A 14,100-nucleotide genomic window follows, 5' to 3' on the forward strand; every position below is an offset into this window, starting at 1 on the left:
GCACCTTATGGTGTTTCTCAAGGATATTAAGATGAGGGGGTGATGAAGTTGCTCACGTTGAACTTTAAATACAAGAAAAAAAAGTCTGATTTTTAAAAAAAATTCTGATTTCAGCATTATTTAACTGTGGGAAGAGGAATCCAAGTGACTGAAGTTCTTGAAACTTCCCCATAATTGATGTAAAGTTAATACACGGACTTGTCTAATTAAGTATTCTGAAGTGTTCATTCATATGGTGAAAATTGATTTTCTATGTGATCATCTCAGTATTCAGATTTTGCATAGAAGATTATTAATTACTTTTTAGAGATTCAGTGCTGAATAGGCCCTTCCTGCCCGGAGAGCTGCACTGCCCAGCAACCCACCTATTTAACCCTAGCCTAATCACAGTACACTAATCAATTAACCTACTAACCAGCATGTCTTTAAACTGTGAGAGGAAACCAGAGCACCTGGGGAAACCTACGTGCACTTGAGAAGGATGTACAAACTCCTTACAGAAGACAGTGGAATTGAACTCCAAACGCTGAATCCCCGAGCTATAACTGCTACGCTACTATTCTGCATTCTCTTAACAGTTTTACCTTGTACTACCTCAACACACTGAATTGTCAGAACAGACGGCATAGAAAATGAAGCTTTTCACTGTACCTTGGCTATAACAACTTGGGGCTTCACAGCTCAGAGTTTGATTCCAGCATCTTCTAAGTGTTCTTCCTGTGAATGTGTGGGTTTCCTTCAGGTGCTCCTGTTTTATCCCACAGTCAAAAGATGTACTGGTTAGTACAGCTATTGTAAATTGTCCCGTGATTAGGCTGGGGTTGAACAGGTGGGCTGATGTGCCGAGCACTCATTGGGCTGGAAGGGCCTAGCCACACTGTATCTCCAAGTACGGCCTCACCAACAAACTGCACAGCTGCATCATAATGTCCTAACTCTTATGTCAGTTCTCCATAGTGAGTGTGGGACAAAGGGATTTGGGTTTACATGTACTCTACAGAAATCATTAAATGTGTGTGTGAGCCAAAAAGAAATTCTGAGAAGATCGCAAGCCTTAATTAAGGGGGAGGAGCGAGAATTGGAAAGAGCATCAGCATGGGCACAGGACTGGTAAAAGTGATGCTGAAAACCGTGCCAAAACAAACAGTAGGGTGAGGAAATGAGAGAATGCTTTCTAACTGCTAATGGCCGTACACATGTAAACATGGCATTATTCACTAATCTGTAGCAACAAAACACTGCAGCTTCTGCAAAAGCTCAATAAAGCTCTATTGTGTAGCTTTATAAAAAGCTCTTACTGGGCTTTTGCTACTCTTGTAGAGGTTGGCATATTATAAACATGGATGCAGTAGCAGAACTGACCGTGTTGTCTCTATTGGTTCAAGTTTATTGTCATTCAACCATACACAGGTACTGCCAAACAAACAACTTTTTTCCAGACCAAGGTGTGCAACCAGTACATACAACTCACACACAACACAAAGTAATATTACCGTAAACAAATTAACAAATAATAAAATGTACTTCAGTAGATTAGCATTTAGCGTAAGATACATTAATGACAAGGATTAAAAAGTACAGTATAACGCTACTGATGCTTGATACGTGATGAGACCTGGGAGGTGGCAGTGAGTTCAGTAGTCTTGGAGGAGAGGGTTAGGAGGAGAAAGCTGTTTCCCAATTTAACAGTCCTTGTCCTAATGTTACTGTTCCTCCAGGGGGATCAGAGAGATTGCAGGACAGATAGGAGGGATCATTGACAATGCTAAGAGCTCTGTATACAAATATTTTATCCTGATAAGTATTTTGGATGGGTGGATGAGAAATAAATGATTATCCTCTTAGTAGTCCTGCTGATCTTTGTAGGGTCTTGTAAGGTATCTGACCACAATTCCCATAGCAGACAGGGATGTAGTTGGTCCTGCACATGTCACTCTGCTGAATAATTCCCTTGTATTAAATAACATAAGTGAGTTCAAATTTAGTGGTTTATCATCTTAACAATTGTAATTACCTATGGCTGCATGTGTTTTGTATGATAAATGACTGTTGGTACTGTGTTTTGCACCTTGGTCCCAGAGGAATGTTGTTTTGTTGGGCTATATTCGTGTTTGGTTGAATGATAGTTAAACTTGAACTATGCATGGAACAGAACTAGAAACATTGAATCTTTTCACCTTTTCGAAGCGTTACTCACATAATAATGGCATGTTTATAATTAAAGGGATGTATGTTGATGTGTCCCCAATTGCAGTGTTTCTTCTACTTACTAAAATGGGGTGTTAAATTTACAATTGTCACAGAGTATCTTGTTGATCAGAAGTGTAATTTCAGAATCCATAACAGAATTATGGTGATAAACTTCAAAGCTTTGAAATACTCCTGATTTTTGTGGCATCAAAACCCAGAATTTTATTGCCTTTTCGTACACTTTATTAACATTATAGCTTCTTAAATAGTGATCTTTGCTTGAGGAAGGGTTGGGAATAAATTTTGTTCCTGCACTCATAATTAGTAAATCCAGGAAATAATTTGTTTCCACAGATTACATGTTTTAAACTTCAGTAGAAATAAGCATTTGCTTTTTGCAATGCAAAACTGCTTGATTTCTACAAGTTGAAAATACAACAAAAGCTGTGGATGTTAAGAATCTGAAATAAAAACAAAATGTTAGAGTAACATATGCAAAATGCTGGAGAAATGCTGGAGGAATGCTCTGTAGGTCAGGCTATATATATATATAAAGAGAGAAACGTTTTTCATTTTTCACTGATGCTGTTTTCTGTTTTCATTTCCTTGCCAACTTTATCCAAAATATATTGACTGTTCTGAGACACTGCATTTAAAAAAAAAACTTGGCAGGGTAATCCAACTTAAATTATTTTATATTCAAAGCCTTTTATGTTATGTCATTGCAGAGCCATTTAACACAGAAATAAGCCCTTTAGCCAATCTGGTCCATCCTGACAGTTGACTAACCTGCGCTAGTCCCATTTGCCTGCATTTGACATGTATCCTTCTAGTCCTTTTCTATCCATGTACCTGTCCAAATGTATTTGAATGTTGTTTCTCTATCTGTCTTTACAGCTTCCTCTTGTAGCTGATTCGCGATGTGTGGAGAAGTTTCTGCTCAACTCTTTCAAATCTTTTCCCTCCCTCTCTTTAAACCTATACTATCCTACCTTAGGGTAAAAACTGCACCCATTCATTTTATCTGTGCCCATGATTTTAAATCCCTCAGCTTTCTGGTCTCTAGGGAGGTGTGGGAGGGAAACTTCAGTGTGGGGTCCTCGTCTATCTAATCTCTCCTTAACTCAAACCTTCTGGTATCAGTAACATCCTCAAATCTATTTTGCACCCTTTCCATATATTTAATGGCCTCCTTCCTATAGCGAAGTGACATGAACTGTACTAAAAGGTTCAAATGTTATTTTAATATCAAAGCATGTATCCTATACACTGAAATTTGTCATCTCAGTTCTCCATATGTGTCCTTAGCAGCATCTTGTACAACTGTACTGTGAACAACTAGTCATCCTCTGAGCAAATTCTACAGAAGCATAGAAAACCTACAGCATAATACAGCTCCTTCGGCCCCCAATGATGTGCCGAATATGTACGTACTTTAGAAATTACCTAAGGTCACCCATAGCTCTCTATTTTTCTAAGCTCCATGTAACTATCCAGGAACCTCTTAAAAGACCCTATCGTATCTGCCTCCACCACCGTTGCCGGCAGCCCATTCCACGCTTGCACCAATCTTTTTTTTTTAAAAAAAATTGCCTCTGACATCTCCTCTATAACCTACTTCCAAGCACCTTAAAACTAGCTTCTATAGAGAGGCTCATCACCTAGGACAAACCCTCTTCAGTATTTCTGCCATCAGGGAAGTGTACAGGAGCCTAAAGACTCAATGCATTGGGAACAGCTTCTCCTCCACCATCAGAATTCTGAATGGTCCATGAACATTATTTTCTGGTGTAGTCTGTTTTGTCATATGCTTTTGTGGGGGAACATTCTCATTTTTTAACTGCATTGCATTTGTGGTTTCTAAATGACAATAATCTGAATTTGAACATTACCTCACAATTTTGCTCTCCTTTTGCATTATTTATTTATACTTTTATTTCTGATTGTAACTTTTTTGGCTTGCACTATACCACTACTGTACAAAATGACAAATTTCACTACCTATTTCTATGATAATAAATCTGATTCTGATTAGAGTATGTAATCAGATTCTGGCCTTAATAATTCTGAAATTGATTTGTTTATTTAGCACCTACAAAGTGTAGGTTAAAATAAGGCTAAAGTTTCATTCAAGATGTAGAAATTCAAAGTTACCTTTACTGCTGGGCTTGCAGCTTTCTAATTGTTGTAGTCAGTCTGCTTCACTGTTCACCTTCAGGCAAGGGAATGTGCTATCCTTATCCAGTTTATCTAGTGTTAGTCTGGTTGTATTATTGTGTTGACGTTAAATGCCCCACAGTTCAGAGGCTGTTAGAAATGTCAGCATTGTCACCAATATCCACATCATGTGAACACATAACTTTTTAAAAAGAAACTCACAATTTCTTCTGATGTAATCCTGAAGAGGATTCAAATGTAAATCCAATGCATCTTAAAATAATTTCTCCTTCAAGCCTATTGGTGCTTGTGTTTTAAATTGCATTTGTGAATTCTGTCTTGACCAGAGCCAAGATAAATAGTATTATTTAGTTGTAGAATCATGAGATTATGGCCTGGGAGGAGATAATGACTAAAATGGAACTATTTGTTTACGCAAAATGCTGGAGGAACTCAGCAGATTAGGCAGCATTGGTGTAAATGAATAAACAATCACTGTTTTGAGCTGTGACCCTCCTTCAGGACTAGAAAGGAAGGGGGTAGATACCAGAGTAAAAACAACGGAGGAGGGGAGGAGTACAAGTTAGCAGGTGACAGGTGAGACCAGATGGGTGAGGGAGGGGGAGTGGGAGGTTCCAGGTGGTGACAGGTGAGACCAGATGGGTGGGGGGGAGTGGGAGGTTCCAGGTGGTGACAGGTGAGACCAGATGGGTGAGGGAGGGGGAGTGGGAGATTCCAGGTGGTGACAGGTGAGACCAGATGGGTGGGGGGGAGTGGGAGGTTCCAGGTGGTGACAGGTGAGACCAGATGGGTGAGGGAGGGGGAGTGGGAGATTCCAGGTGGTGACAGGTGAGACCAGATGGGTGAGGGAGGGGGAGTGGGAGGTTCTAGGTGGTGACAGGTGAGACCAGATGGGTGAGGGAGGGGGAGTGGGAGGTTCCAGGTGGTGACAGGTGAGACCAGATGGGTGGGGGGGGAGTGGGAGGTTCCAGGTGGAAAAGGCAAAGGGCTGAAGGAGGAGACTGATGGCAGTGGACCATGGGAGAATGAGAAGGGGTACCTGGGGAAGTGATAGGCAGGTGAGAATAGGTAAGACGCAAAGAGGGGAATGGAAGAAGATTGGAGGAGGGAAAGAATTACTGGAAGAAGTCAGTGTTCATGCCATCAAGTTGGAGGCTTTTTATTCTGAAGTCTTCCCCCTTCCTTTCCAGACTTGAAACTTGGCCTGTTTATTCCCCTGCATAGATGCTACTTGATCCTGAGTTCCTCCAGCATTTTGTGAGTGTCGCTATGGATTTCCAGCAACTCTGAAATCTGCTGTGTTTGTGATTTGCTCTTTATTTACTTCAGTTTTCCAGCTCCTCTCTGTAAATGATGTATTCCCCTTTCATTTGCTGTAAGGCAGCATCATTATCACCCCTTGTCAGTGGACAAGTTGACCAGATCTATCTGTTCCTGACCAATATGATTCCCAGAAGTAATGGTGTACAGGGTGAATTTCATTTGGTTATGTAGGGTTCAGATCTGCTGAAGTTGTACTTCGTTTCTAGGTGGCAGCATGTTACAGTTAAATAAAGCCATCATCACCCTTCATTGCAAGGAGGAGAGAGAATAGATTGGAAATTGGCTACCCATCTCACTGTTAAATGTGAGTTATAAGATTCTGTCCAAGACCATTGACAATTATATCAAATCTACTCTGGAATAGGCCATCTTGCCCATCGAGCCTGCCCCGCCATTCAATAAGATCAAGGCTGATCTGTCCGTAAACTCAGTTCCATCTACCTGCCTTTTCTCCATAACCCTTAATTCCCCTGCTATGTAAAAACCTATCTAACTGTTTCTTAAATATATTTAGTGAAGAAGCCTCAACTACTTCCCTGGGTAGAGAATTCCACAGATTCACCACTCTCTGGGGAAAAACAATTTCTCCTCATTTCCATCCTAAATCTTCTCCCCTGAATCTTGAGGCAATGTCCCCTAGCTCTAGTCTCACCTACCAATGGAAACAACTTTCCTACTTCTTTAAGTTCCCTGGCCCCCACTGCCTTATTTTCACCATGGACGTCCAGCCCCTATATACCTCCATTCCCCACTGGGATGGTCTCAAAGCTCTTCGCTTTTTGGATTCCAGACTTAACCAATTCCCCTCTACCACCATTCTCCTCCGTCTAGTAGAATTAGTTCTTACTCTCAATAATTTCTCCTTTGGCTCCTCCCACTTCCTCCAAACCAAGGGTGTAGCCATGGGCACCCGTATGGGTCCCAGTTATGACTGCCTTTTTGTTGGCTTTGTGGAACAGTCCATGTTCCAAGACTAGATTGGTATCCGTCCCCCTCTTTTCCTTCGCTACATCGACGACTGCATTGGCGCTGCCCTCCTGCACGCATGCTGAGCTCGTTGACTTCATTGACTTTGCTTCCAACTTTCACCCTGCCCTCAAATTTACCTGGTCCATTTCCGACACCTCCCTCCCCTTTCTTGAACTTTCTGTCTCTATCTCTGGAGACAGCTTATCTACTGAAATCTACTATAAGCCTACAGATTCTCCCAGCTACCTGGATTATTCCTCTTCCCACCCTGTCTCTTGCAAAAATGCTATCCCCTTCTCACAATTCCTCCATCTCCGCCGCATCTGCTCTCAGGATGAGGCTTTTCATTCCAGGATGAAGGAGATGTCTTCCTTTTTCAAACAAAGGGGCTTCCCTTTTTTCCACATTAACTCTGCTCTCAAACGCATCTCCCCCATTTCCCACATATCTGCCCTCCCCCCATCTGCCTGCCACCCCACTTGGGATAGGGTTGTCCTCACCTACCACCCCACCAGCCTCCAGGTCCAACGTATAATTCTCCATAACTTCCACCACCTCCAATGGGATCCCACTACCCAGCACATCTTTCCCTCCCCCCCCCCACTGCTTTCCGCAGGGATCGCTCCCTACGTGACTCCCTTGTCCACTTGTCTCCCCCCCCCCCCCCCATCCCTTCCCACCGATCTCCCTCCTGGCACTTATCCATGTAAGCGGAACAAGTGCTACACCTGCCCTTACACTTCCTCCCTCACCACCATTCAGGGCCCCAGACAGTCCTTCCAGGTGAGGTGACACTTCACCTATGAGTCGGCTGGTGTGGTATACTGCGTCCGGTGCTCCCGGTGTGGCCTTTTATATATTGATGAGACCCTACGCAGACTGGGAGACCGTTTCGCTGAACACCTACATTCTGTCCGCCAGAGAAAGCAGGATCTCCCAGTGGCCACACATTTTAATTCCATGTCCCATTCCCATTCTGATATGTCTATCCATGGCCTCCTCTACTGTCAAAATGAATCCAAACTCGGGTTGGAGGAACAATACCTTATATACCGGCTGGGTAGCCTCCAACCTGATGGCATGAACATTGACTTCTCTAATTTCTGTTAATGCCCTCCTCCCCTTCTTACCCCATCCCTGACATATTTAGTTGCTTTTTTTCTCTCTCTCTCTGCCCATCACTGCCTGTTCTCCATCTCCCTCTGGTGCTTTCTCCCCCCCCCCCCCCCCCCCTTTCTCCCGAGGCTTCCCGTCCCATGATCCTTTCCCTTCTCCAGCTCTGTGTCACTTTCGCCAATCACCTTTCCAGCTCTTGGCTTCATCCCACCCCCTCCGGTCTTCTCCTATCATTTTGCATTTCCCCCCTCCCCCCACTACTTTCAAATCTCTTAGTATCTCTCCTTTCAGTTAGTCCTGATGAAGGGTCTCGGCCCGAAACGTTGACAGTGCTTCTCCTTATAGATGCTGCCTGGCCTGCTGTGTTCCACCAGCATTTTGTGTGTGTTGTTTGAATTTCCAGCATCTGCAGATTTCCTCGTGTTTGCTCCTACTTCTATCTTATCTATCCCTTTCAAAATTTTGCATGTTTCTATAAGATCCGCTCTCATTCTTCTGAACTCCAGAGAGTATAGTCCCAGGAGACTCAATCCCTCCTCATAGGTTAACCCCTTCATCCTTGGAATCAACCTGGTGATCCTCCTCTGCATTGCCTCCAAAGCCAGTATATCGTCCTCCAAGTATGGACACCAGAACTGCACACAGTGCTCCAGTTGCAGCCTCACCAGTACCCTGTATAGTTGCAGCATGACCTTCCTGCTCTTGAATTCAATCCCTCCAGCAATGAAGGCCAACATTCCGAAAACCTTAATAACCTGTTGTATCTGCATGCCAACTTCTTGCGATTCATGCAGAAGACCCTCTGCACAGCAGCATACTGTAATCTTTCACCATTTAAATAATAATCTGCTCCTCTATTATTCCTTCCAAAGTGGATGATCTCGTATTTACCAACATTGTATTCCATCTGCCAGACCTTGGTCCACTCACTTAACTGATCTATATCCCTCTGCAGACTCTCCACATCCTCTATATAATTTGCTTTTCCACTCAGTTTAGTGTCATCAGTAAATTTTGCTACGCTACACTCAGTCCCCTCTTCCAAATCATCAATGTAAATGATAAACAGCTGCGGGCCCAGCACTGACTCCTGCTGCACCCCTCTCAACACAGACTGCCAACCGGAGAAACATCCATTTATGCCAACTCTTACCTTCTATCGGTTAATCAATCCATTATCCATGCCAATACACTTCCTCCGACTCCATGCATCTGTATCTTCTTTACAAGTCTCTTGTGCAGCACCTTATCAAACACCTTCTAGAAATCCAAGTATATGACTTCCACCTGTTCCCCTCTATCCTCTGCACTCATTACGTCCTCAAAGAACTCCATAAGTTTGTCGAACAGGACCTGCCCTTTCTGAATCCATGCTGTGTCTGTCTAATGGAACCACTCTAAATGCTTCGTTATTTCTTCCTTAATGACAGCTTCAAATATTTTCCCGACTACAGATGTTAAGCTAACTGGCCTATAGTTGCCCGTCTTTGCCTACATCCTTTTTTTAAAAAGTGGCGTGACATTTGCTGTCTTCCAATCCGCCGGGACCTGCCCAGAGTCTAGAGAGTTTTGATAAATGATTACCAACGCATTAACCTCCTCCAATTCCTTCAGCACCCTGGGATTCATTCCATCAGGACCAGGGGACTTATTTACCTTCAGGCCCTCTAGTTTACTCATCACTATCTCTTTAGTGACAGTGATTTTATCGAGGTCCTCACCTCCCATTTCATCCATAACATCCTTTTTTGGCATATTAGATGTGTCCTCCACCATGAAGACTGACACAAAATAGTCGTTCAATGCCTCAGCCATTTCCTTATCACACAATATCAATTTACCCTTATCGTCTTCCAAGAGACCTACATTGACTTTAGCCACCCTCTTCTGCTTTATATATTTATAAAATTTTGCTATCTGTTTTTATATTTTGTGCTAATTTACTTTCATACTCTATCTTACCTTTCCTTATTTCTTGTTTAGTTGTTTTCTGTTGCTTTTAAAAGTTTTCCCAATCCTCCAGTCTCCCACTACTCTTTGCGACTTTGTACACATGAACTTTTAATTTGATACTATCTTTTATTTCCGTAGTTATCCAAGGCTGGCTCTCCCCACACTTACTGTCCTTACTATTGACTGGAATATACTTCTGTAGAGCACTGTGAAAAATCTCAGAGTATTCCACTTTCCTCAACTGTCCTACCAAATAGCCTGTGCTCCCAATCCACATTAGCCAACTCCTCCCTCATCCCGTTGTTGTTTCCTTTGTTCAAGCATCGATCTATTAGGCAGACGCAGTATGGATTCAGCAAAAGCAGGTCTGTTTGACAAACTTACTGGAGTTCTTTGAGGATATACCAAGTGCAGTGGATAAAGGGGAACAGATAATTAGTTGGTTATTTACTTGGATTTCCAGAAGGCATTTGATAAGGTGCCACATAAAAGACTTGTCCATTAAGACAGGGATGCATAAGAGTTGGGGGTGATGTAGTAACATGGATAGAGGATTGGTTAACCAATAGAAAGCAGAGAGTTGGGATATATGGATGTTACTCTGGTTGACAATCAGTGGTGAGCAGTGGGCCGCAGGGGTCGGTGCTGGCCCGCAACTGTTCACAATATATATTAATGATCTGGAAGAGGGGGCTGACTGTAGTGTAGCTAAATTTGCTGATGGTACTAAATTGAGCGGAAAATCAAATTGCGCAGAAGATGCGTAGAATCTGCAGAGAGATAGATAGGTTGAGTGAGTGGGCAAGGGACTGGCTGATGGAGTACAATATTGGTAAATGCAAGGTCATTCACTTTGGAAGGAAAATTGAAAGAGCGGATTATTATTTAAATGGTAAAAAGTTGCAGGATGCTGTAGTGCAGAGGGATTTTGGAGTGCTTGTACATGAATCACAATGTTGGTTTGCAGATGCAGCAGACTATTAAGAAGGCCAATGGAATGTTGGCCACTGCTAGAGGGATTTAATTTAAGAGAGATTGTGCTGCAACTGTACAGAGTTCTGGTGAGGCTGCACCTGGAGTACTGTGCACAGCTGTGGTCTCCTTACTTGAGGAAGGATATACTGGCTTTGAAAACGATGCAGAGGAAATTTACCAGGTTGATTCCAGAGATAATGGGGTTAGAATATGAGGAGAGTTTGAGTCACCTGGGTCTGTACTTGCTGAAATTTAGAAGAATGAAAGGAGATCTTATAGAAACGTATATAAAATTATGAAAGCGATAGACAAGATAGGCAGGAAAGTTGTTTACGCTGGTAGGTGAGACTAGAACTAGAGGACATAGCCTCAAGATTTGGGGGAATAGATTTAGGACAGATGAGAATTAAACCAATCAACACGACATATAACATGAAAGGAAAGATTCTTGAACCAGTCACCCACCACCCATATCTTGGTGTTGAAATTAGCAAGGATCTTAACTGGACATGCAACATCAATCAGATTACAGCCAAAGCAAACAATGCTGGGTATCCTGTGAAGAAACCTCCACTCGTGTAGTAAATCTGTCAAGGTCATGGCATACAAGACACTCGTCTGTCCAAAGCTTGAGTATTGCGCGGCCATATGGGATCCCCATCAAGCTAACAAAAAGAAGTCCATCAAAAAAATCCAATGCTGCTCGCTTTGTGCCAAATGATTACAGCCGAAAATCCAGTGTCACCAACATGCTCTCTAACCTTCAATGGGAACCTCTTGAAAACCGACGTACTAAACTATGGTTAATCTCCATTTTCAAAGAAGTTCACAACGTCAGTTCATCAAACATACAAATTTGTCAGTCAGTTCAACTCGACAGCAAACTGGACCTTACATACTGGAAATCCCTTCGTTCAACAAGATTTGCTACCAGTGCCCCCTCTACCCAAGATCAACAAGAGAATGGAATCTTCTGCTGCCAGACCTGCACAGTATTTCTGACATTAATATTTTTATTACTAATTTTTTATTGCAAAACCAACAAATTACATTCAATACAACCAATTGCATTTTGACTGTTTAACTCAGCCACCCCCAGCCTTCCTCACCATCCTCCCTCTACCCTTCTCTCCTCCCCCATCCCTCTCCCCTCCAACCAACCAAATGAATAATAGTGAATACACAGACAAAGCATTCCTATTTTAACAAAAGATCTTTTAAGTTAGATATCAAATTTGTCCACATAAAGATTGTGTTTGGTCGTGCATCATTTACTCTTGAGATGAAAGTTCCAAGTAAGAAATGTCCAAAAAGCTCCGAATCCAGTGAGTACTTGAAATATCATGGGGAGGTTTCCAACGCTGGACTACAATCTTCTTAGCTGCAGTCAGGCCTGCCAGCCAAACTTTGCGTGTTTTTTCCGTAAGGGAAAGGTGGGAGTCATCATTTAGAAGATGTACAGTGGGGTCCATTGGTAATTGTACCCCGTTAGTTCTGTAAGAGTACTGATGACCTTCCCCCCCCCCCCCCCCCCAAACCAAAAACCCCTGGACATTCCCATACAACATGTATAAAAGAGCCAATGGTTCCGTGGGGGCAAAATGAGCAATATGGGTCAGGAACCAGTCCCATTTGATGTCTCATTCTCGGTGTTAAATATGCTCTATGACAAAATTTCAAGTGTAAATACTGATGATTAGGGTTTTTCAAAGCACTGGCAGCATTATCCCAAATCGCATCCCAGTCTAAGTTTTGTCCCAATTCAGATATGTCCCTATCCCAGGCTTTCATTCCTGATGTGGGCATATAATTCTGGGAGTTTAATTTATCATAGATATATGACACTTTGTCCTGGAACACCCTGTATCACACTTAAAATGGGATGGTCTTTTAAATCTGATCCCCAGGGAATGCCGTAGGCTTTACAAGCTGATCTTACTCTAAAGTGGAAGAGAGTGTTTATCAATATTATATCGAGATATCAGTTCTTGAAAGCTAAGGATAGTACTTGCCCCATTAATATCTTGAAGAGTAGTAAAACCTTTATCCTCCCAAGTTCTGTTGGTGAATGGTTCCCCCCAGATAGAAAATGATTATTGTTCCATAATGGAGATGATTTGCACCATATGCTTTTAAATTTCAGGAATTTTTCTGCTGTTCTAAACACTTGTAGCAAATGGGTTAAAATTGGACCGTAATACAAATCACATTTTTTGGTAGACATACCTATAAGGAGAAAGTCCTTCAACCTTATTGGTGCTATTAGCTCTTGTTCTATATTTTTCCATAATGTAACTTTATCCTCCTCCATCCAATAGCTAATGACAATAATATTTTTAAAGATAGACTCAGTCAAATCAATTAAGGGGATCTAGTCAAAAAAGCTCTCTTTACAATTTAACTCGCCGTTCACACTGACTGTGCGTTATAACAGCCATCCGGCAGTGCTTGCGCAGTACCAAACAGAAGCAGAAGAAACTGCTTTTCCCAGAGAGTGGTGAATCTGTGGAATTCTTTGCCCAGTGAAGCAGTGGAGGCTACCTCAGTAAAAAAAGTTTAAGACAGGTTGGATAGATTTTTGCATAGTAGGGGAATTAAGGGTTATGGGGAAAAGGCAGGTAGGTAGCCATGATCTTATTGATTGGCGGAGCAGGCTTGACAGGCCAGATGGCCTATTCCTGCTCTTATTTCTTATGTTTATGTTCAATAGGTTTCAATTATATTTCCTGCCCTCATTCTTCTAAATTCCAGCAAGTTTAGCCCCAGAGCCATCAAACAGTCATCATAAAAATACTTGACTGAGACTGACTGCCAGAATATTCATTATATTATCGGAGAAGCCAGATGGTAGAAGCAAATAAATTAGACCATATTCACCTTATCTGACTTCCTTCGTGAGCTCAGAATCAGGTTTATTATCGCTGATGTGTGTCGTGAAATTTGTTGTCTTGTGGCAGCAGTACAGCGCAATATAAAATGAGTACTATAAACTACAAGTAAATAGTGCAAAATGAGAAGAATAGTGTGGTGGAGTTCATGGACGATCAGAAATCTGATGTGACTATCAGCTACTTGAATAAGAAATGCAAAGGAAATTGCAGTAATCAAAAGTATACTGTAAAGTTGGAATGGAGCTCGCAACACTGCCACCGTACATGAACATAGTTAGACCAGGACAGGGTGTTGGTGTTGTTCATTCATAGGAATTGGAAGCTGTCAATCTTGACAGATTTCATGTAGACAGGAGCATGCATACTGCCCTCTTTTGAAAGTCCATAACCAGTGAGGATATGTTAACATTGTGAGGATAATTACTGTCATGATACCTAGTCAGGCGCTCCAGACCAGTTCTGAAGCAGGTGAAAACCTGGCCAGCAGGAGCCATCTCTGCTCTTC

General features: G+C 42.2%; 1 protein-coding gene across 4 annotated transcripts in view; it reads left to right on the forward strand.

Moving 5' to 3' along the window:
- The window catches only part of ssx2ipa (synovial sarcoma, X breakpoint 2 interacting protein a), a 98,692-nt gene that overhangs the window by 26,679 nt on the left and 57,913 nt on the right, over positions 1–14,100 (forward strand). The window contains exon 2 of one of the 4 annotated variants that reach the window (XM_073062516.1): positions 5,898–5,995. The exons of the other annotated variants lie outside the window; for them this stretch is intronic. The gene's annotated coding sequence lies outside the window, so the exon portion shown is untranslated. The remainder of the gene's footprint in view (positions 1–5,897; positions 5,996–14,100) is intronic. 4 annotated transcript variants of the gene reach the window in all.

Source organism: Hemitrygon akajei, chromosome 12, assembly GCF_048418815.1.
Source record: "Hemitrygon akajei chromosome 12, sHemAka1.3, whole genome shotgun sequence".
Classification (NCBI taxonomy): Eukaryota; Metazoa; Chordata; class Chondrichthyes; order Myliobatiformes; family Dasyatidae; genus Hemitrygon; species Hemitrygon akajei.